This window comes from Acomys minous (genome assembly GCF_964271855.1).
Source record: "Acomys minous genome assembly, chromosome: 9".
Lineage (NCBI taxonomy): Eukaryota > Metazoa > Chordata > Mammalia > Rodentia > Muridae > Acomys > Acomys minous.
Window position 1 is genome coordinate 83,967,389 of NC_140490.1, and position 22,806 is coordinate 83,990,194.

Here is a 22,806-nt window from a genome sequence, read left to right on the forward strand (position 1 = left end):
TTGCTGAGTAACAACTGTTGTCAGGGGCGACGCAGTCCACTCCCGTTTCCAAGCGCCCGTTGCCCAGCAACCAAGAGAATACTTCCCAAACCAAACAATGTCATCCCCGGGGCAACTTCTCTATCTCACGTTAAGCAGATCTAAAATAAAAAAATAAATAAATAAAAGAAAGCCCTTCCAAATATGTAATCTATTATTTTCAGAGGCCTGAACAGCAAGACAAATAATTTCTTCTCTATAGTAACTGGGAAGGGCCGGCAGCTCACCAGATCTGTTCTGAGGTCCAGGAACCAAACCAAGGCTGCCCAGGGCTCCCAGGGCTCCCGGGCAGAGCTGCCACCCTTCCCAGGCCTGGCCCAGGGAGAAAGGTGGGGATGGGTTTACCCTCAGACAGCGAATCACACACAAGTCTTCTCTGGGCAAAGAAGTAAGAGTTGAAACTATCTGAGAAAAGTGTAAGATCAAAGCAGCTGCTGTACAGACTTCCTGGAAGCCCCCAGGCGTGGGAGGAGCTGCTCACACCAGCGACTCAGGGGAGCCCTACCCCGGGGACTCCAGGGAGGGCAGGGCCCATCTTGCCTTCCACCCTCCCAGAGAGGCTAGAGATAGGAGGAAACGGGCGACTTCAGAGCCCGTGCTGGGCGGAAAGGCTTGAGGCTGCAACCTTGAATACCCTCCTCCTGCCGGACAGCCCTGACCCTGTCCCTTGCACAGAGCCCAGAGAGCTTGTCTTCTGGGCAGAGCGAGCCATCTCCATCTTCCACTATTATTCTGTTCACGTGTGAGCACGCATCCACCACGCACATGGACCTCAGAGAACTTTGTGAACGTCTGTTTTCTTCTCCCACTCGGCGGGTCCTGGGGATTGAACTTGGGTCTTTTAGGGTTGGCAGCAAGCACCTTTACCCATGAGCCATTTCTGCAGCCCCTGAAACTTCCAATCAGACAGAAAACACATAAGCCCAGCTTCCTGTGGTTCCAGGAACCCCAGCCAACACCAGGATTGTTCAAGCACATCATACCATCGACATGGGTCAATCCCGTGTCCCTTTTGTTTTGTTTTTACAGACAGGGTTTCTCTGTGTAGGCTTGGCTGGCCTGAAAATCACTCTGTAGGCCAGGCTGGCTTCGAACTCATAGGAGATCAGCCTGCTTCTCCCTCCTGAGTGCTGGGACTAAAGGCGTGTGCCACCAGCATCCAGTCTGACATGTTGTATTTTGAAGTCACCACCTGGGAGATGAAGATGTGAGGAAAATGGCTGTTGTCTCCACAGAGCGGGGCGTTGCTGCTCAGTGATGTGCGGCAGTGGAGTCACACTGGCTGCTGTGGTACTGGGTTGGCAGTGGTGTCTCTGATGCTCTGGTCACAGCTGGTGCCCTACACTGGGAAGGAGGCCTGCAGTGTCCTACCCAAAGGAGGGTCAATGCAGGCGTCAACAGAAAATAGGGGCTTGGGGCAGCGAGATGGCTCAGGGGTTAAAGGCGCGTGTTGCCTGAGGACCTGAGTTTGGGCTGAAGGGCCCACATGGTAGAAGAAGAGAACCAACTCCTTCAGGTTGTTTTCTGACCACATGGGAACCATGGCACACATGAATAATTAAAGCAATAAAATCATAAGTGCCTGCATGTCTGTGTGACCCAAGCTTTGCCCTGTGATCAAAACATACAATAAGACCCTCCGTGCACAGATCAACTGTGTGTGGTGTGGTGCGGCAGGGTGCATGTGGGGGCAGACACTGAGATAGGTGACAAAAGCGTGCTGGGCATCTGTCAGTCAACACTAAGTGACAGAGGGGAAGGGAGCGAGCACAGGGAGTAGGGGGCTTGCTGGGTTCAGTTCTCAAAGGGCGGCCTGCTGCCTTCCTGCGCAGTGAAGGAAGGGGCAGCAGTCTGGGTGGAGCCCTTCAGCTGAGGGGAAGGCTGTTCCTGGTGGAAGGGCTGCCAGTGCAAAGGCCCGGAGGCAGGACTGTGGCTATTGAGCAAGACCAATTGGACCAGAATGTCGCCCACAAGCCAATGCATGGTTGTACCTTTTGCTGAGAGTGAAAGTGACCAGAGGGACTGTGACAGGAGGACTGTGTCTGACCTGTCCCTGTGGCTCATGGCCTGACAGGAGGGGACAACGGGGACACAGAGAAAAATGATAACGACCAGTGTAGTCAGATCCAAGCGCTCACAGGTGCAGTAGCAGCACGGGTGTCCTGTTTGTATGTGAGCCCGGAGAGGATGCAGTACTCAGACCTCACCAGAAGGGTCTTTATGCAGTGGACAACAGTTAATACTGGAACACAGCAGGTCACAGTGCAAAGGAGACTGAGGCAATCTTGGGGGCCATCACAGAAGAGGGAACAGAAAGATTGTAAGAGCCTGATCAGGCAGGACAGAGCAGAGCAGGGTCCTCTGGACGTGGCAGGACCCCAGCGCTCAACACTGCACAGCTCTGGTTGCTGCAGCACAGGGTCAGGCCAGTCCACCTTGCAGCATGGGGGGAGGGGCCATGGGACCCCAGGCCTAACTGAGGGGCTGGACACTGATGGCTTCTGGGGGAGGGAGGGGCAGCTTTCTTAAGGGATGTGATTTGTGATAGGTCAGCCAGCCAGGAGTACATGGGCTGATCAAGTTGGATTCAATGGGTTATGAGAGGGAGAGAGGAAGGGAGGGAGGGAAGGAGGGAGGGAAAGAGGGAGGGAGAGAGGCAGAGGGAGGGGCAGCTCTCTTTTTGTTTTGCTTTGTTTTTTATTTTGTTTTTCGAGACAGGGTCTCTCTGTGTAGCCTTGGCTGTCCTGGACTCACTTTGTAGACCAGGCTGTCCTCGAACTCACAGCGATCCACCTGCTTCTGCCTCCTGAGTGCTGGGATTAATGGCGTGCACCACCGCACCCAGTGAGGCAACTTTCTTAAAGGGACGAGGCTCCCAGTAGGCCCAGCAGGTCCCAGAAAAAAACAAAAATAATACAGTGAGATTGTAGGGGTGGGAGTGCGTGTAGGGGGCGGGAGTGTTATGGGGTGTGAGTGTTAGGGGTGGGTGACGTGTAGGCATGGGTGAGTGTGAAAGGGTGGGTGAGTGTGTGGGGCGTGGGTAAAGGAGTCTGAGAGGGGTTTGGGGAATATGGTCAAGATCAATCTTATATTTTAAAACTGTAACCAATCACAGGCCGATTGAGGAGAGTCATCCTGGTGGCACCGTCCCAGGGAGCAGGTGCCAGCGCTGGCCTGGTCAGCACAGGTCTGTCTTGTTCTGTTTTTGGTGACTCCATTCCTAGCTCTGTATTAAGTCAACTCCCAAAGAGGAGCTCAAGATAATTCTGGGAAAATGGAATAAAATGTTCTGGGCCCTCTGGACAGGCAGAAAGAGAGAGCTGGGGATATAATTGGAAAATGCTTTGTTTGTTTGTTTTGTGTTTATGTGAGACAGGGTCTCACATAGCACAGGCTGGCCTTGAACTCTCTATGTGGCCAAGGATGACCTTGAAATTCTGATCCTCCTGCCTCAACCTCCCAAATGCTGGATGAGAGGTGTGTGCACTACATCCATTACATTCTTGTGATAACCATGTGAATTTCACATTTAAGATTTTATATAAGCAAGTGGCCTTTAATTCCAGCATTCGAGAGGCAGAACCAGGCTCTGTGAGGTCAAGGAGACGGAGGAGCAGATAAAAGAGTAGATGACTTCTGGTACAGCCAGAGCTATGTGGGGAGACCCCACGTCACAGAACAGCAGTGCTGGGGACATGCCCAGCATGTGAGGTCCCTGGGTTCGAGTCTCATGCACCACAGCAAGAGTGACAATGCTATGGCTGACCTGTGCGTGGCCTCAAGCTCACTTGGGGTTGGAGGCCTCTGACCTGGCTGTTGTCTGCCCATCCTCCTGCCACCTCCTAATGGCCTGTATGGGTTCTGTCCAGACACATGGGTTGCCAGGACAACGGGACAACTTCATGGCATCTCCTGCAGCTGCCCAGGGAGCTGGCGCTTGCTGCTGCTGCTTTGTCTACTGACCACGTTAAGGTCAGTAGTGAAGACATGGACGTGGGAAGACAGTGGGTTGCCCATTGGAGGGCAACCAGCTGGGACTCCATAGAGGGACAGTGTGGGGACAGAGGAAAGGTGACTCCCCCAGCAGCCTGCTTTCTCACCCTCACTCTCCACCCCAGCGCCTTGCTCATGAGGAGAAGGAACCAGCACCCACCATCCAGGTCACTGCCAAACACTTTTGTATGACCCATGCATGTGCCTGGACCCTCTCAGGCCACCCACAGCACAGGACACTCTAGGAGCCGGGGGCTTGGCTACTGATTGATCATGCATTCAGTCAACAAGCATCTGCCATGTGAGGCTCCAAGTTCTAAGAACACTGATGGGGAAAGAGCAGGCCTATCCCTGACCCTTCATGACACTCAAGAGGGAGAAGGGAGGCAACACCAAGGTCACAAAAGGTCAGATGACAAACATGCTGTACAAAAAACAGATGGCATAGAAGAGGAGCAGGAGGAGGAGATGGAGGAGGAGGAGATGGAGGAGGAGGAGATGGAGGAGGAGGAGGAGAAGACGGAGGAGGAGGAAATGGAGGAGCAGGAGAAGACGGAGGAGGAGGTGGAGGAGGAGGAGATGGAGGAGGAAGAGATGGAGGATACACAAGAGGTCCAATGAACTCTCACTCTCTTGCTGTCTCCCTGTCTGGGTGCGGTGAGAAGCCACAGGTGCCCTTTGACACACATTTTGGGAGCATCAGCACCTGCCACGTGGAGAACACTGGCTGGAGGTAAAAGCCGCTGCATGGTCCAGAGTTGACAGGGCCTTGGGCCGTGTGGAGGGCTTGGGGTCTGATGTGTATTCAATGGTGGGTGTGAGGCGCTAAAGCCGGATGCTGGAGAGATGGAGAGACAGGTGACAGGCGAGGCAGAGGAAGCCCGGGTGTTGTCATCAGGTGATACCCAAGGGCAGCTGCCCCGAGGGATGGACAACCGAGTCTGGACCTTGGTGTGAGCCAGGCTAGAGGCTGAACAAAGAGGAGGCCTGGGGCCCAGGAGAATGAGGCAGAGGACCTGGGAGGAGAGCACCCCTCCCCCATCCCCTCCAAAGGCACAGCGGCTGGACACTCAGAGAAGATGTGGGGAGAAATGGACAAGAAAACCAGGTTCATTGGGATCTGGACCCAGTGTCAGAGGACGCAGAAAGCAAGGTCACCTGAGCTGCATTTCAGCTAGGTGACCTTGGCCAGTGTTGCAAGTCCTCTCTCTCTCTCTCTCTCTCTCTCTCTCTCTCTCTCTCTCTCTCTCTCTTTTTCTGAGACAGGGTTTCTCTGTGTAGCCCTGGCTGTCCTGGGCTTGCTTTGTAGACCAGGCTGGCCTCGAACTCACATCAATCCACCTGCCTCTGCCTCCCAAGTGCTGGGATTAAAAGTGTGCGCACCACGCCCGGCTCCCTTCAACTTCTTTTCCAATCAATGGAGAAAATCAGTAGGACTGCTTTGTGCGGGGGGAGCACAAGAAGCATGGTGTCTACACTGCGCAGACTCACGGTGGCTCAGCACAGAGCAGGTGCCAGGGAAGGAGTGTTGGTGACACCATAGGATTTAAATTCAGTCCCTGGTGTCGGAACCCAGATCATCTACCGACACCCCAACCCATCCCCATGCCTCGCTGTTCATGGCTGAGTAATATTCCACGAAGAGCAAGGCCCTGACTACACAGCCACACACAGCAACTTCAAGGCCATCACACTCAGTAAGAGATCCAAACACAGAAAGCCAGAGTGTGAGAACTCCACCACAAGCCGAGCCAAAGACAGGAAGCAGATCTGTACGTGCTGGGGCTGGACAGAGGAGGGTGGGAGCTCACAGGGATGCCATTTCCTCGGCCACCATGGAATATTCTAGAATTAGTGGTGATGGTCACATAACTTTGTGAATATAAAAAAGTGTAATGAGCAATATATTTCTATTTTTCTATTTTGGTTTTTCAAGACAGAGTCTCTCTGTGTAGCCTTGACTGTCCTGGACTCTCTCTGTAGACCAGGCTGGCCTCAAACTCACAGTGATCTACCTGCCTCTGCCTCTCGAGTGCTGAGATTAAAGGTATGCACCACCATGCCCGGCTGAGCAATATATTTCAATAATAGTTTCAAATGAGTGAACTTTGTGGTATGAAAAATATAATTCAATAAATCTGTCTTTGTATATGCATGTGTGCTTCCATGTCACAGAGCACAGGTGGATGTCAGGGGACAACATGTGGAAGCTGGTTCTCTAATCCACCACGTGGGCCCTGGCACTGTTGTGTAGTCAGGCATGGTGGCAAGCCCCCTTACCCACTGAGGCACTTTGCTGGCTGCGATAAATAAATCTGTTTTGAAAAATGTGTTGGGCAGTGGTTGGTGCATGCCTTTAATCCTAGCACTCTGGAGGCAGAGGCTGTGAGTTTGAGGCCAGCCTGGTCTATAAAGCGAGTCCAGGGCAGCCAAAGCTACACAGAGAAACTGTCTTAAAACAAAACAAAACAACAATGACAATAAAAACACTAAAACAGAAGTTTTATGAAGTTCTGAGCATGCCAGGCAGGGCTCCATCCCTGACCACACTCCCAGCTCTCTTTTGACTTTTTCTTTTTTGTTTTTGAGATAGGTTTTCTCTGTGTTAGCCTTGGCTGTCCTAGACTAGCTTTGTAGACTAGGCTGGCCTGGAACTCACAGTGATCCTCCTGCCTCTGCCTCCTGAGTACTGGGATTAAAGGCATGTGCGACCACACCTGGCTTTTTGTTGTTTTGTTTTGTTTTTGAGACAGGGTTTCTCTGTGTAGCCTTGGCTGTTCTGGAACTCCCTCTGTAGAACAGGCTGGCCTCGAACTCATAGAGACCCATCTGCCTCTGCCTCTCAGAGTGAAGGAATTATCAATGTGTGCCACCACGCCTGGATCGCTTTTTACTTTTTTATCGTGAAACAGCATCTAACCAAACTGCCCAGGCTGGTCTTTAACTTTTTTTTTTCTTTTTCTTCACGTTTTTCAAGACAGGATTTCTCTGTGTATCCCTGCTTTGTAGACCAGGCTGGCCTCAAACTCATAGCGATCCGCCTGCCTCTGCCTCTGCTGGGATTAAAAGTGTGAGCCACCATGCCCGGCTGTGGTCTTTAACTTTCAATCCTCCTGCCTCAGACTCCCAGTGGCTGGGCTGGTCAGCCTGTGCCACCAGGCCAAGCTCAACAGATTTTCATCACAGCAGCACTCAAGGCCTGTGTCTAGAAGTCCAGTGGGAACCACAGCATCCCAGGGCTGCTGACTAAGGTCGGGCTGGATGAATGAAGAGCAAAGTAATTAATCATCAACGTAAGTGGAAGCAACGGTGGCGGCGTCTACGGTTTTACTGCAGGTAATTACACTCACGGTAAAATCGTCACGGCACACAGCATTAGCAGGCTTAATAATTCAGTGTTAATTGCCTGATTGCATTTCAAATGCCTTACGAAAATTAAGTAATTTGACTGCACAGTAATTTTCATGTAAAGAGGTCCACACAGAAGTTCGGGGTGGTGACGCACACCTGTTACCCCGGCATCTAAAAGCAGAGAGAGGCAGGAAGGTCGTAGTAAGACTCCACCACAAAATGAAACAAAAAAGGGCAGGCAAGACAGCTCAGAGGCTAAAGGGCGTGCCACCCAGCCTGATGCTCTAGGTTCAATCCCCGGGACCTGCTTGGTGGAAGAGAGACCGAATACCTGTCCTCTGACCTCTGCACACACATGCAGGGGCACAACAGAAACAAATAAGTATAATAAAAAACTTAAAGGTTAACTTTATGGTATATGGATTCCTCTTTCCATTTGTTTTAAATAAAAAGATGGAATAAGTATTGAATACCTAATAAGAACAAAAGGGACGTGTGGCATTGCCCGTGATTGGGAGACAAGAAAGCTCAGAGTCAAAATCCTTCCAAACTTTGCAGCAAATGAACTTGGGGACCAAACTAGTCCAAGAGGCTTTGTGGGGGAGGTCCCCGCAGGAGGGAGCACGGTTTTGGAAAGGCTGAGCTTACCCTGCCAAACGCTTGCTTCAGCAAGGCCCATAAATAGCCCAGCCCGAGGGGGACGGATGGGGAGCAGTGAGAGGGTGGCGTTGCACAAGACCGATCCGGACAAGGCGAGGCCAGGGCTTGGGAACCCAGAGAAATGAGGGAGTGAGCGGCAGGGCGATCATCCTACACGTTTCTGGAAGATTCTCAAAGTTTCTAGGCTATTTATGGAGGAGGCTTGAAGTCAAGCTATTTGACGTTAGTGTCTCAGAATCAAACAGCGGTTTCAAAAATGTATCAATTGAATTTTAAAGTGAGGAGAAAGCTGACACTCAGGGTGGAGAATCCCATTTGGGATTAGGTCTTGCTTGGGTGCTGTTTCAACAGTTTGTCTAAAGCGGGAGAAGGCAACTACAGCAGAAACCACCCAACCAGCGAGAGGGTCCGGGGCAGAGCCGGCAACTCGGGCTGCAGCACACAGATGCCACTGCAGGTGGCCGTGCGCAGGGTGGTGTGTGTGTAGGACTGCGGTGACAGGAACACCTGCTTTGGTGGTGGGTGTGGGGAGGACACACCCACCCCTGGAGGGGACTGTGGAGGGACAGGAAGCCTGGCTGACCCATGAGCCCTGGGTAGTCATAGCAACAAGCACAGACTTGTGGCCGTGGAACCAGCCTGGCAGGGGCCCACGGGTGCAGATCCTGGTGAGGAATGTGGCTTTGACAGGCACCGTGAGGGGGTGGGGTGGACCTGATACCGCCAGGCAGTGGCTTAGGGAAGGGCCTCAAGGGGCTCTAGAACCTTCGCTGGTGCCTTCAGGATGCAAGGTGGCAGCAAAGTGTGGGTCCCTAGCAAGGGAGGGCGCAAGTTCTCATCACACGCCCACAAGGCCTGTTACCTGCCAATTCTGGAAGAAGGTTGCAAGTCCGTTGGGCAGGGAGGCCGTGAAGGGAAAAGGATGAGAGGCAGTGCACAGGCCTGTGTGGTGGGCACAGAGGCGGCAGCTGTGGCCACGATGATTTAGGCAGAGGCACAGCCTCAGGCAAGGATGACAGTGGAGCCACCTCGCCTGCAGGGTGCTGCCGGGCAACAGGATGCAGGCAGAGCCTGACGTGCCTCCCTATCCAGGGGTGATGGGTACCTGGGACACACCTGCATAGCGAAAACATAGGCTGCAAGGAAACAGCACAGCCAGCAGCGGAGCCAGGAAGAGACAGATGGTGGATGGCGGGTACTGGGGCTGCTGAGGGCAGCCAGAGGGGCCTTCTTTTCACACAAAATTTAGTTCAGCCATGGACTCCTGCCACGGTTCCAGCCTTGAGGATATTGGCTCAGAGGAAGACCCAACACCAAAGGCCACGGGGTGTGGGGCTTGGTGATAAATGTCCACAGCAGGGAAACCCAGTAACAGGAAGTGAATTTGTGGGTGCTGGATGGAGAGCCGCTGTTCAGGAGATGGGGTTTCTTTGAGAGTGACTGACTGTTCTGGAATTAAATAGTGGTAATGATTACACAATTTTGTGAATGTTCAAAAGCCACTCAACTATGCACAAAGAGTGAAATTTCTTTAGGTTGGGGCTGCGCCTTGGTGGGGAGAGTGCTAGCCTGGGGTTCCACCCGAAGCACGGCTTAACTGCGGTTGCTCACAGCAGTCATTCCAGCACTCAGGAGGTGGAGGCGGGAGTTCAAGGTCAGCCTCAACTGCGTAGACTTTGAAACCAGCCTGGAACACATGAGGAAGGATGCGGCTCGGTTAAGAGAGTCCGTGAATGCTGATCCAAGCTTCTGACACAACTACGTTGGACAGTTGGCACTGGGTGATGGCCTGCTCTAAATCTGGCCAACTGTGGCTTATTTTTGCATTGTCTACCAGCTACTGAGGGTTTTCAGGTTTGTTTGATTTGTTTCCCCCCACGTAGTTGGAAGGCATCAAAAAATCAAAATATTATGCTGGTCATGGTGGCAGGCAGATTTCTGTGAGTTTGAAGCCAGCTTGGTCTACAAAGCAAGCCTTAGACAGCCAAGGCTACATGGAGAAACCCTGTCTTGAAAAAAAAAAGGTACTCACAGTTTAGCATCAGCAAATAAAGTTTTATTGGCATAAGGCCCTGGCCATGCCTTCACACACACTGCTTTTAGCTACAACTGAGAAACACTAGGCACAGCAGCAACTATCTGGCCCACGGATCCATGGACACTGGCTGTCTGCTGCTGTGGAGGCCAGCCGGCTCCTACTTCCTCGCAGACACCGCACTCTGTAGCTGCCTTTGCCCAAGACCATGAAGCACTTGCGCCAATTTGCAGACATATTTATACAGGGCAGTCTCCTAGAACAGGATACGTGGTGCCATGCCTGGTGGGGCGTGTCTGTCAACCATGCACTCCAGGGGCTATGCAGGATGGACACGGACGAGAGTTTGAATCTAGCCTGGGCAACCTATTGAGACACTGTGGGGGAGGACGGGGAGAGAGAGAGAGAGAGAGAGAGAGAGAGAGAGAGAGAGAGAGAGAGAGAGAGAGAGAGAGAGAGGGAGAGATTCTTCCACTCTGGTGAGCAGACCAAGACAGGGGACTCCAAGGTCAGCCTCGGGTACTTTGCGTTCCTGTATCCAAATGCCTCACCCAAGACCCAGGAACATCCCGAGCATCAATGGAGGACCTCAAGAGGCCAGACCAACAAGATGCAAGGCACAGCCACTCCAAGCGCCTGGTTACCCTGACAGCAGGTTGTACACTGGAAACAGCAGTATTCTGCTATCCTTGGACTTCTTGGGGTTTTTTGTTTATTTGGCTAGATTTAGGACCAAAATCAGGGTCTCACAGGCGAGGTGGCCACCTTGCTGAGCCATGCCCCCAGCCCCTCCCTGGGGGAATTCTAGGCATGGGCTCCACCCTGACCACACTCCTGGACCCTCACTGGGGAATTCTATTGGGGTGAGGGTGTTCTACTTCTTAAGTAAACTCAACCCATCTCTTTACTTATTTATTATGTTTGTTTGCTTTTTCGAGACAGGGTTTCTCTGTGTAGCCTTGGCTGTCCTGGACTCACTCTGTAGGGATCCGCCTGCCTCTGCCTCCCTAGTGCTGGCATTAGAGGTATGCACCACCACTCCTGGCCCAACCCATCTCTTAGTTTAATTAGTTTCAGAGTTCAGGGTCATCCTCAGTAACATGAGTTGAAGGTCAGCCTTGGGCTACATGATAACCTGTTTAAAAAATGTAGAAGAACTGGGCGTAGTGGCGCACATCTTTAATCCCAGCACTTGGGAAGCAGAGACAGGCAGATCTCTGTGAGTTTGAGACCAGCCTGGTCTACAAAGCGAGTCCAGGACAGCCAGGGCCACAGGGAGAAACCGTGTCTCGAAAAACAACCAAACAAACAAAAAACTCAAAAATGTAGAAGATTAGCTCTTGGGCTGCAATGTGACTCAGGAGTGAACACACTGGATGCCTGGGGTTTGACCCTGTAAGGAATAGTAAGACTAGGGCATCCAGACAATTTTACCCATTTCCAGCATCATCAATATCAACACTTAGTTTCATGAAGGAAAGGCGGGTAGTCACCTGGACTGGGGAGGCCGGGGCTCTGTGCCTGGCGCCCCATGACCCGTGTTCCTAGGCGAGGAGAGAGCTGAGGGAGGCAAACCCAGGTGCTGCTTCCTCACCCTGGGAAATTGCTGAAGGGAGTGTACAGATCTTTGGGTGCACGGCGGCCTGGGGCAAGATCTGATGACTACTTCCTCCCAGGTCACCCCTGGGGGGTCAGGACCAGCTTCAAGGATGACCCTGCGGCACACAGACAGCTCATGCATTGCTGAAGCACACCAAAACCTGGGTTCCAAAAACAGACAGGGATGCGGACCTGAGAGAGGGCTATGCAGTCAAGGTGCTTGCTGCTAAGCCTGAGACCTGAGTTCCAGCCCGGGGTCCCACAGGATGGAAGGAGACACGACTCCCACAAGCTGTCCACAAGCTGTCCACCGACCTCCACACACAGACACCAGAAATAAATTAAAAAATGAAACAAAGCACCTGGCGTGGTGGCGCATGCCTTTAATCCCAGCACTCAGGAGGCAGAGGTTGGCAGATCACTGTGAGTTCGAGGCCAGCCTGGTCTACAAAGTGAGTCCAGGACAGTCAAGGCTACACAGAGAAACCCTGTCTCGAAAAACAAAACAAAACAAAACAAGAAAAGAAATACAATTACAGCACTGGAGCGTTGTCATGTCCCCCCCCCCCCCGCCCCCACGTTCCTTTTCCTCGGAGTCAAAAGAAAAATTTATTCAGTTTAGGATGGAGTGTCAGATATGTGGACAGAGGGACAGATGACGGGGCTGTTCTATCGGCCTGCATTTGTTCCTACGTATTTTTTAAAAAGATATTTATTTATTTATTTATTTATTTATTTATTTATTTATTTATATAAATTATGTATACAATGCTTTGCCTGAAGGTACACCTGCAGGCCAGAAGAGGGCACCAGATTTTATTATAAATCGTTGTGAGCCACCATGTGGTTGCTGGGAATTGAACTCAGGCAGTGCTGTTAACCTCTGAGCCATCTCTCTAGCCCCCACTCCCACTCTTTTTTTTTTTTTCTGGTTTTGGTTTGTTTTGTTTTGGTTTTGTGAGACAGGGTTTCTCTGTGTAGCCTTGACTATCCTAGACTCACTTTGTAGACCAGGCTGGCCTCGAACTCACAGCGATCCACTTGCCTCTGCCTCCCAAGTGCTGGGATTAAAGGCTTGCGCCACCACTGCCTACCTCCTACTCATTTTTAAACACAGTGAAATCTTTGGAAACTTCCAAACAAGACCAAAGGCCAAACCTGAGTACTGCCATTGGCCAAAACAGAACTAAGCACTAATTCCCTCCACGGCATACACAGGGCGCACTTCGTACCTCACACCTGCTACGAGAAACGGGAACTTTCTGGAAAAGCAACTGCAATTTTGACCATGCCATAAGGTGAGGATGCCTTGCTGCCTGAACATGCACATGGCATGGGTGCAGCCGACGGTTCAGCAATAAAAGGTTCTTGCCGCCAAGCCTCAAACGCAGGGTTTGATACTCGGATACCCAGGGTGGAAGGCGCCCTGTCTCCTCCTTATCCACTAGCCTCTGGTGCGCATGTGCAAGTGAAGAGCCATCTCCGGACTTGAGAACACTAGGAGACTGGAAGCGAGTGGGGCAAGACTCCAGCTGTCTGGGTGCTCAGGGAAGAAAGCGGGTTAGGTAGAAGGGTTAGTTCCAGACTGGAAGTAGCCAGCTGAATGGAAAAAGACTTTCCCTGACTGGAAATTGCTAGGGGCGCCATGTTTGGCCTATGCCGCTCAGTAGCATGGCTTGCCGCTGAGCTGTGCGCAGCGCTGGGGCTGACGGGTTTCGAGGCCGCCTGTGGATTAACGGCACGGTGGTTTGCACAACACTCTGTCGTGCAGCAAGGACCAGCGGTGACTCTATGAAGCTGGCACACACTTCTACAAACTTCTTCAAGCCCTTAGCCCACAGGCTGTATTCTGGGCAATGTGAGGGTATTTCTCAGAGGTTAAAAAGTCTGCAGGGAACAAGACAGCTCGGTTAGGTGAATCGTGACAAGGACTTCATGTGGTGGCCTGTGACTGCCGCAGTAAGCCAGAGCTGAGGCTGTGAGCCTGGCTGCCTTGTCTTTCTGGGACACAGCCTCCTCCACTCCTGAGATTTGTCTTCTTTGATCATGCCTATCTTCTTGGTGTACAGAAGTTCCTCCTCCGCCATCTCAGCCTCTACTCAGCTCCTTGCACCTCAGAAGCCTCAGTTCAACATGATCCACATTGCCCGGGGTGAAAATAGTGGGTGGGTGGGTGGATGGATGGATGGATGGATGGGTGGATGGATAGATGGATCGATAGATGGATGGGTGGGTGGATGGATGGATGGATGGATGGATGGATGGATGGGTGGATGGATGGGTGGATGGGTGGGTGGATGGATGGGTGGGTGGGTGGGTGGATGGGTGGATGGATGGATGGGTGGGTGGGTGGATGGATGGATGGGTGGATGGATGGATGGGTGGGGTGAGTGGATGAGTCGGTGAGTGGATGGGTGGATGGATGGGGGTGAGTGGGTGAGTGGATGGATGGATGGGTAGATGGATTGGGGGTGAGTGGATGAGTGGGTGAGTGGATGGGTGGATGGGTGAATGGATGGGGGGTGAGTGGATGGATAGGTGGGTGAATGGGTGGATAGGCACAATGTAGTCCCATCCACACACTGAGGTATTACAGAATGAAGAAAAGTCTCACACCTGATCTAGCAGTATTAGGGCTCTGTAAGGAATAGAGCTGATAGGATGAACACACCCATAGACGGATGTAGTAGAGCAGGTTGAGTGCCAACAGTGGCTGTCTCTTGAGGGAAAGGCTCAGGTGGTTGTTCCATCCACAAGACCAGGCTGACCAGCTCTCTCAGGAGCCCCATCCAGTGCTGGGAGGTCCTAGAGAGCTGCCGCACTTAAGTCCACGTTGGGATCCTGAAGAAGTGAGTTCTAACACCACTGGAGGAACGGCTCAGGGTAGACAAACATGCCAGTGAGGCTGAGCAGACAGAAAGCACTGGGCAGCCACCAGAAGGCGTGGCCAGGGTTAGGGTGGGTCTTCCAATCTCAAATGATGCAACCAAGGAAAGTCCCTCCAGGTGCTCCAGCTGTGGGCTGTAGTTGATTCCAGATGCAGTCCAGTTGGCAACCATGATGAGGCGTCACACCAGCAGAGAGGGACCTTGAGAACGCAACGTTCATTTAAATGAACCAGACACAGAAAGCCACTTATCTGGGAGTCCCACCCACGGAAGGTTCCAGTCAGATCCACAGAGGCAGGAGCTGGGATGGCGGCACCAGCGGCTGCACGTTGGTGTGGGGTGACTGGGGAGAAGGGGGGCTCTGGAGACAGCTGCGTGGCCACACAGATGTGCCTCATGTAGCTGCTCACAGTGTGCTGCGATGGCAGAGGCCAGCCACACGTTGGGCGGACTTCCTCCGCAGGTTCCTGCCTCCGGTTCCTTGGTCCTTGTTTTCCTCTCAGTGTCCTCCCATTCTGGAGCCTGGTTCACATCAACAACCCCGCCCCCCAGGACCTCTGGTTTGGACACCCCCTCATCCTCTGGACGCCCCACCCAGCTCCCTACTTCATTGCTGTCCCCTCAGTGTCCCAGCACACAGTTCCCAGCCCTCCCCCTCCAAATCCCCGAGGTCACTGAATTGCCAGGCTTTGCTTGGCCTTGAAGCCAGACACCCAGGAAGGTCATCACTGTCCTCAGGGTCTTGGACACTGGTGATGAGCACTCGGGCCCCAGAGCCCTTTAGGAAGGACACATCGACCCTTATCAAGTTCTAACCCCAGAGGCCTCCAGCCCAGCAAGACAGGAGCCAGGGAGGGCCTGACGTCACATCCTTCTTTGTCACGGAAGCGTGCATCTCTGTCACTGCTTCAAGCATGGAGGCTCTGGGGGATAGAGTGACTGCCTGTCACCCAAGGAGCCCGAGGTTCCATGGCCAGCACTGTCTAACCGAGGTGTGGTGACACGTGCCTGACATCCCAGCACTCAGTAGGCGACAAGAGAATGACCAGGAAGAATCTAAGGTCGCCCTCGGCTACATTGCAAGCCTGAGGCCAACCTGGTTGTACGACAGCCCCCTTCCTGCTACTCCTGGCCCTTAGGCAGAATGCCTCCTGCGCCACGCCACACCGGGGTTGTTGTCACTCCTCCTGGCTGGCCCTGCCTGTCACAGGAGGCACTGGGTTAGTGGGGGATGTTGACACGGGCAGCCTTTCCTGGACGCAGCTCACTACCCCCATCTTGCTCCTGCCTGCTCTTCAGCCTCGACTCCCTCCAATCACCAGGTAGCAGCCAGCCCCCTCTCTCTGCCCTGCGTGTGCCTAGGGAATCCCCACACAGCACGCCACCCAGGGCCTTTGCACTTCCTGCCCCTGAGAATCTGAGCCTCCTTACCTAATAATGTCAGGCTACAATGTGTCTGTCTATCCTGGGGGTGGAGCCTCATGTAGCCCAGGCTGGCTTCGAACTCATTATGTAACCTGAGTGGGTCCTTCTGTCTCTGCCGCCCATGCGTGCTCTGGCTGGCGCTGGGGACAGGCCCAGGGCTTTGTGGGTGCCAGGCAAGTGCCTTACCCACTGAGCCCCAGCCCACCATTCTACCTAGCTTGAATTTTTATTAATCTGTGTGTATGGATTTTTTTTGGCCTGCATGTATCTCTGTATTATTGCATGTCTGGTGCCCAAGGAAGTCAGAGGAGAGCATCAGACCCCCAGAGCTGGAGTTGTACAATTATGTGGGCGCAGGCATCTAAACCTCTACAAGCCCAGTTAGTGCTCTCAACCCCAAGCCATTTCTCCGGCTCCACTCAACCTATGTTTGTTGTTACTGTTTTATTTTGTTTTGTTTTTGAGACAGGGTCTGACTACATAACTGTGGCTGTCCTGGAACTCGCTCTGTAGACCAGGGTGGTCTTGAACTCACAGAGATTCGCCCGCCTCTGCTTCCCAGGTGGTGGGATTAAAGGTGTGCACCACCGCTGCCCAGAGCACTCTGCCTAAGCTATTCAATGAGTCTCTGTGGTGTACGTCCCCAGCAGCAGAAATTTCTGCGTTTATAGGGAGTAGGGGGCCATTTCAGCCATTTTGGCGGGAAAGCACAGGATTCACTAGGGCCCCAAAGGAGAAGCCAGGGTTGACAGGGTGCTGGGCAGGCTGGTAGAACCTGCCAGGCCCACACCTCATAGGACAGGAATGTGGCTCTAAGAAAGGGCTGAGGTGCACAGGGCTGGGTGCCTGCTCCCAGGGGCCGAGTTCAAGTCCTGGCATGAAGGCCAGGCCAGCCTGCCTCCCGGTGGCTCCCTTCCAGATACCACAGGGTTGGCATCTGAAAGCTAGTGAGATCTCACACGTCAAAGCTGTCCTGCCCAGTGGGCTGGCCACCAGCAAACTCATGGTCACCATAATGCTGCGGGCAGGGGCTGCTCAGATCAGCAGCGAGGTTAGCTTCCGGTGGCTTGTTTTCTTTTTCAGTTTGGCTCAGTGGTGAGCATTTGACTGGCATGCGTGAGGTCTTGAGTCAACCCCCATTTCTGCATAGGACTCTAGACAGTACCCCAGACACAGAAGGGTGCTGAAGGCTGTCACTTCCCACGATGGGGCAAACGGCATCTGCAGGGATGTGGTGTCATGGGTGCAGCTGGAGGGTATCACATCAGAGTGGCCGACAGGTGCTCACTAACAGAAGAGCAGGACATGAGAGGAACGGGCGTGGTGGACACTTGGGAGCCAGACTTGGCCACCTCAGGTTTCAGGTATCCAGAACAATCTACACGGGAGTGGCCAGCGGTACCTGAAAGGCTTCTCGGGTGGGGAGCCTCAGTGCAAAGGCTCCACCTGCTGCACACGCCCTTCTCCTTAGCGCATCCTTGGCAAAGCAGACAGGACCACCCCCCTCATTGACTTCTCTAGGAGACATGGCGCCTGTCTGACCAAGTATCATCAGGTGGGGCATGGGGGGCGGGCAGGGGTAAGGAGGAGATACCTCAGATTTGGTCTCAAACGAAAACAAAAATGTCATTTGCTGGTGGAGGAACATGACTCATGCAGGTGGTCCAGTTCATCTCCACCTTCCAACACATATACCACCCAGCCACTATGTCATTTATATTCACATCCACCCATCCATCCACCCACCTATCCATCTATCCACCCATCCACCCATCCATCCACCCACCCATCCATCCACCCACCCATCCATCCATCCACCCATCCACCCATCCATCCAACCATCCATCCATCCACCCATCCACCCACCCATCCACCCATCCACCCACCCATCCACCCATCCACCCATCCATCCATCCACCCATCCACCCATCCACCCACCCATCCATCCACCCACTCATCCATCTATGCATCTGTCCATCCACCTGCCTGTCTGTCCATCCGTCCAGCCACATACCCACATACTAAACGCTGGACACAGGTGGGCTGAGCCATCCACCCAGCACTGAGATTCCAGTAAAGGACCACCATGGCTTAAGCAGCACACGGACCCACCGTCCCTTCCACAACACTGACGCCTAGAAAGCTCTGCACCTGAGGGCCCTCTCGCCCCCACCCCCATCCCTTCTTTGGTTCAGGCTCATTTGATAGAAGAAGTACAACTGCCAGGAAGTGACTTGTCACTGCTCTCCACCTCACTTCTCCAGAGTTGTCAGGGCCTTGCAGCCTGCTGGGGGCTGCATCCTGCAGACAGGTCGCCTCGCTCTAGAAGCTTTCACATTATACAAGCACACAGGGAGGGGCTGTGCTATGTAAACAATCAGCTTCAGTTAATTTAAAAAAAAACAACAACAACAGACAGCACTCGGGAGGCAGAGGCAGGTGGATCTCTGTAAGTTCGAGGTCAGCCTGGTCTACAAAGTGAATCTAGGACAACCAAGGTGACACAGAGAAACCCTGTCTCAAAAAATATAGTAAAATAAAGCCAGGGATGTCTAGGCAGAGGCAGAATGCTTGCCCAGATATGCAGAGCCTAATCCCTCAATAAATAAATAGGCTAACAAGGGAAGAGAGAAAAACATGTGATCCTTTCAGGCCAAGGATTCTGCCCCCCCACCCCCAACCCCCCACTTCCCCCACCCCAGCCCCCCATTTTTACCCCCCCAAGACAGGGGGAAGATAGCCTTGACCATCATGGATTCGCTTTGTAGACAAGTTTGTTAGGCCCAGGATTTAGCATGCCAAGGAATCATTAGTTTATAGATGAACTAATTAATTTATATGACTATATTAATATATAACTAATTGACACACATGCATATTTATACCACCAATGGGATGGGTGAGGGGCTCAGCAGGGAAAGGGGCTTGCTGCCAAGGCTGACCGCCTGTGTTTGGGCCCGAGGCACATCTGAAGGCAAGGACCAACTCCTGCAAGCTCCTCTGACCTCCCATGTGCACCCCATAGCTCAGGCACACCTTCACTCACACACCCAAAATAATAATATAGATCTAAAAAATACCACTACTAATACAGTTTAAGGTATTAAGGACCCTTCCTGCAGCAAGACAATTATGGGCTATATTTTAAAGGGCCAGTGTGGTGACAGGTCCTTCATAGCCCTGCCATGGCTCGGGGCCAAGGGGTCCGCAGGGAGCCACCTGTCAGGCAGCAGAATTTAGCTGGCTTTGTTGAACAGATACAAAGTAGCCAAAACCAGTTCCCGGGGTCCCTCCCCACAGTGTGGCCTGTGGGAATCCCAGGGTCTGCAGATTTAGCAGCCCGGGGTGAGAGCCTTAGATTCTTTTCCCTGAGGCCTGAGCTCTCGCTTCTCCAGTGGGAGTGGGTGAGTGGCCCCACCTCAGTATTTTTTGAGATAGGGTTTCTCTGTGTAGCCCTGGCTATCCTGGAACTCGCTCTGTAGACCAGGTTGGTCTCAAACTCAGAGATACTCCTGCCTCTGTCTCCCAAGTAAGCACTGCCTTTTCTTTTTTCTTTCTTTCTTTTTTGTTTTGTTTGTTTGTTTGTTTGTTTTGGTTTTTTGAGACAGGGTTTCTCTGTGTAGCCTTGACTGTCCTGGACTCACTTTGTAGACCAGGCTGGCCTCGAACTCACAGGATCCGCCTGCCTCTGCCTCCCAAATGCTGGGATTAAAGGCGTGGGCCACCATGCCTGGCCTTCTTTCTTTTGTTTTTGTTTTTTGTTTGTTAGTTTGTTTTGAGACAAGGTTTCTCTGTGTAGCCATGGCTGTCCTAGATTTACTTTGTAGACCAGTCTGGCCTTGAACTCACAGAGATCCGCCTGCCTCAGCCTCCCGAGTACTGGGATTAAAGGCGTGTGTCATCACGCCTGTCCTGCCTGAGCTAACTGAAGCTGACTGTTTAAATAGTGCAGACCCGAGAGGGAGGAAGAGCAGGGACCCAGTCAGGGCCCTCTCATCAACAAATGCCCTTCCTTCACCAGCTGAGGCGGCTCTGCCAGAGGTCCTGAGTTCAATTCCCAGCAACCACATGGTGGTTCAAAACCATCTATAATGTGATCTACTGCCCCCTTCTGGACTGCAGTTGTACATGCAGACAGAGCACTGTATATTAATAATAAATAAATAAATGTTTAAAAAAAAAGAATTAAAGATACAAAGAAAATCAGGGCGTGATGGCACACGCCTTTAGAGGCAGGCGGATTGCTGTGAGTTCGAGGCCAGCCTGGTCTACAAAGCGAGTCCAGGACAATCAAGGCTACACAGAGAAACCCTGACTCGAAAAACCAAAACAAACAAAAGCGAAGAAAACATATTAAGAAAGGTTTTGTGTCATTAGTACTTTATTAATGTATGTATTAATGTAATTGATTGCTGGAAGGGTGTTCACATCACCTTAAATTAAAAGCTCATTTCACAGATGGCTCAGCAGACAAGGCCTGCCACCACCGAGCTGCTGAGCCCCAGGACTCACGAGCTGGACAGAGACTCCTGTATTCCGTCCTCTGACCTCGGTGTGTGCACATGGCTGTGCTCACACACAACAAATAAATACATGAAAATATGAAATAGAAAAGTGAGTCACTTGACAATAAATAAATAATCATCTCATTCCGGAGGATGCTGCTACGTGGGGGTGGGGGTAGGGTTTAGGGGATGCTGTCCTCCGTGCTGTCAGGTGCCCACACTCCGGAAAGCAACCCCAACTAAACTCTGCTCTCTTCAAGGGGAAAAAAAACATACAAAAAAAGCAAAAGGTAGAAGTGGGACTGGGTGGGTACAGTAGGGGTCATCAGGAGTGGAGTGGGCACGAGAGGTGAGTGGTGGGGTCTGATCAAAACACTTACACACAGGGAAAGGCCACGGACCCTTTCTATGAACTAGTAAAACATGCTGATAGAGTTAAACTTATTTAACATTCAGTTGTCCTGGCGAGGGCGAGGATTTTCCATCACTGGCGGCGGAACAGAGATCTTATGCAAAGCAAGGTAACGACTGGGGGACCCGAGTGTCCCCCAGACGCGCTAAAGTAGGGGTGAAGTGTCCGGAGTGATAGCGCCCAGGCTGCTTTCTCAATGTACTCCACCTCCCCAACCCTGCCGTGGTCCCCAGGGTCTGCACTAGGTGGCTGAGCTCCCAGGGGGCCGAGGACAGAACTGCTGTCCCAGAGAATCCCGACTGAGAACGCGGACGCGGCCCATAGGCAGGAGCAAGGAGAGAGAGACAGCGGCGTTTTGGGGTGTGCGTGCGTGTGCACGGGTGGGGTCCACACGCAGCGCCGCGCACGCAGTCTCCGGGCCTCCAGGCTCTTTCTGCAAACGGTTCGCACAATGTTTTTCTTTCGGGGAAAGTTTTCTGGTCTCGGCGAAGAGGACGCTGTGGGCACGCGTGAGCTTCCCGGGGTGGCGTGGAAAGGACCGCGGGCCCCAGGACACCCCCAAACTCAGCTGTGTGGGGTTCTTGGCGGCGGGGTAAGGGTCGAAGGATCTAGAGCGCTAGGGGATTTGGGGTGGACAAGAAAGCGCGAAGGGAGCAAGAATTCCTTCCAGAACAAACGCACTCACTACTTTGGTCAAGGCACAAGAAAGGGGTGCCGGAGGGGGGGCGCCCCAAATCCAGTGTGCCTGAATCAAGAAGGAAACCAGACGCTCAGAACGTAAGGGCCAAACGAGAGTCTCCTCGGAGTCAAGATCATAAATGACAGCCGGGGTCCCAATGTACCCCGACTTCAGAAGTGTAAAGGGGAGACGGTGCCTCTGGGTTTTCAGACTTGGGGGAGAATGACTGGTTCTGTGGAAGCCTCCAACCCAGGTTTAGGGGGATGACAGTAAAGAGCGGGTTTGGGGGAGCCCCAAGCCCAGGCTTTTGCGGGGACAGGGATGACAGCGAGGAGTTGCTTGTGAGGGCCCGATCCAGGTTTTGGAGGTAATGAAAGTGAAGAACTAGTTTGGAGGCGCCTCCGCTCTCTGGGCGTTTCGGGGTAAAAATGAAACAAGGGGGGGTCTTCGGGAGTCCCCGCCCCTCAAAGTCAGATTTGGTGCGTCAAACGCGAGAAGAGATCGCTGCACTTTACAAACTTTGAGGAGTGTGAGATGGGTTCCCTATACAGCTCAGGACTCCCCTAAATCAGAGATGCGGATCAGAAGTGGGCGAGGTTGGTGTCTGCAAAGTTGGGGCGCCGGTCCCGCCGCGCCCGCCCCCGCGACCCCCCCAGCTGGGTCCCCGCCCGCCACCGCCCCCTGCCCCGGTCCGCAAGGCTCACCTGGAGTTCGGCGGGGAGTTCGGGTAGCGGCTCCTGCTGCGGCGGCCGCTGCGTGTCGCTCCGCGTTGGTAAGTAACAGTCTCCACGGCTACTGTCTCTATGGCGGCGGCGGTGGCAGCGCCGGCCGCTCCTCCTCCGGCTCCCGCCGCCCGCCCGCCCGCAGCGCCCGCCAGCACCTAGCGCCCGCCCGCCTCAGCCTCCAGCAGTCCTCGCGGGGCGGGGCGTTGCGCCCGGCAACGGTTACCAGGTTGCACGCCCCGCCCCCCCAACGGCCCGCCCATGCCCGCCTCCAACGGCCTCGGGGAGGGCGGGCGCTCTCCCCATTGGCTTTTGTGGTGCCTGTCAGCGATGAAGGGGTAGGCCCGAGAGTAGAATCCTGGCCAATCGCTGGGAAGAAGGGCGGAGCAAGGCGGGAGGCGCGCGGCCCCTGCGAAGGGTTGGCTCTAAGGAGGCGCGCGAGGGCCGGCTAGTGGCTCTCGTCCCGGCAGCGCGTGTTGCGGAGTTTGCGGGGATTAC

General features: G+C 53.2%; 1 protein-coding gene across 2 annotated transcripts in view; it reads right to left on the bottom strand.

Annotated features, from left to right (window-relative positions):
- RFX2 (regulatory factor X2) overlaps positions 1-22,529 on the bottom strand; it is a 68,141-nt gene extending 45,612 nt beyond the window's left edge. For both annotated transcript variants that reach the window (XM_084795951.1, XM_084795950.1), the window contains exon 1: positions 22,291-22,529. The gene's annotated coding sequence lies outside the window, so the exon portion shown is untranslated. The remainder of the gene's footprint in view (positions 1-22,290) is intronic.
- Positions 22,530-22,806: the final 277 nt, after the last annotated feature.